Source organism: Halyomorpha halys, unplaced genomic scaffold (genome assembly GCF_000696795.3).
Source record: "Halyomorpha halys isolate HHAL.00 unplaced genomic scaffold, Hhal_1.1 Scaffold2305.1, whole genome shotgun sequence".
NCBI classification, from domain to species: Eukaryota; Metazoa; Arthropoda; class Insecta; order Hemiptera; family Pentatomidae; genus Halyomorpha; species Halyomorpha halys.
Genome location: NW_027115869.1, coordinates 2,242 through 3,322, shown reverse-complemented (window position 1 = coordinate 3,322; position 1,081 = coordinate 2,242). Strand labels below are relative to the sequence as shown.

The window sequence follows — 1,081 nt, the reverse complement described above, 5'->3', positions numbered from 1 at the left end:
ATCGCGTAATTTTTTAGACACAAACAACGAAAACAAAAAAATAAAAAAAAAATACAGCAGAAATAAAAAAAAAATTGCTAAACTAAAATTACTCTTTATTAATAATACAAAAAAAATGCAATTACCAGTTCCTCATCCTCTTCTGGTATAATTCTGTTACCTCCTGACCTATATAGTTCGGCTCCCCCATCCTTTGGTCCATAATATTAAAATTAAATCACAATTATAACGTTATGGAAACAAATACATTTATAACTGAAATAGGTAGAAATAATTTCAACCTTGCTATAGAGGCATTTAAAATTAATAATTAATTAATGATCTCGTAATTCTAATTTTTTAGACACAAACAACAAAAACAAATAAGTAAAAAAAAACCTATTGCAGAAATAAAAAAAAATAATGAAAAACTAAAATTTCTTTTAATCAATAATACAAAAAAAATGTAATTACCAGTTCCTCTTCCTCTTCTGGTTTAATTCTGTAGCTTCCTGACATATATAGCCCGGCGCCCCCATCCTTTGGTCCAATCTATTAAAATAAAAACAATATTAGAACGAGGTAGAAATAATTTCAACCTTACTATGGAGGCATTTAAAATTTAAAATAATTTATGATCGTGTAATTCTATTTTTTGGGACACAAACAACGAAAAGAAATAAGTAAAAAAAAAACCAACAACAGAAATAAAAAAAATTAAAAATAGAAAACTAAATTTTCTTTTAATCAATAACACAATTAAAAATGTAATTACCAGTTCATCTTCCTCTTCTGGTTTAATTCTGTAGCCTCCTGACCTATATAGCCCGCCGCCCCCATCCTTTGGTCCATTCTATTAAAATGAAAACAATAATATAACGTTATAGAAACAAATACATTTATAACTGAAATAGGTAAAAATAATTTCAACCTTACTATGGAGGCATTTAAAATTAATATTTAATTGATGATCTCGTAATTCTATTTTTTTACACACAAACGACTAATAGAAATAAGAAAAAAACCTACAGTATAATTTATAAAAAAAATTAATGCGAAACTAAAATTACTCTTGATCAATAATACAAAAAAATGCAATTAC

At 25.8% G+C, this 1,081-nt stretch overlaps 1 long non-coding RNA gene across 1 annotated transcript in view; it reads right to left on the bottom strand.

Moving 5' to 3' along the window:
• Positions 1-833, bottom strand: part of LOC106690633 (uncharacterized) — a 4,727-nt gene extending 3,894 nt beyond the window's left edge. The window contains exons 1-3 of the long non-coding RNA XR_010844975.1: positions 755-833; positions 454-531; positions 126-191 (exon numbers count right to left, since the gene is read on the bottom strand). This is a non-coding gene — a long non-coding RNA (uncharacterized lncRNA). The remainder of the gene's footprint in view (positions 1-125; positions 192-453; positions 532-754) is intronic.
• Between the last annotated feature and the right edge of the window lie 248 nt (positions 834-1,081).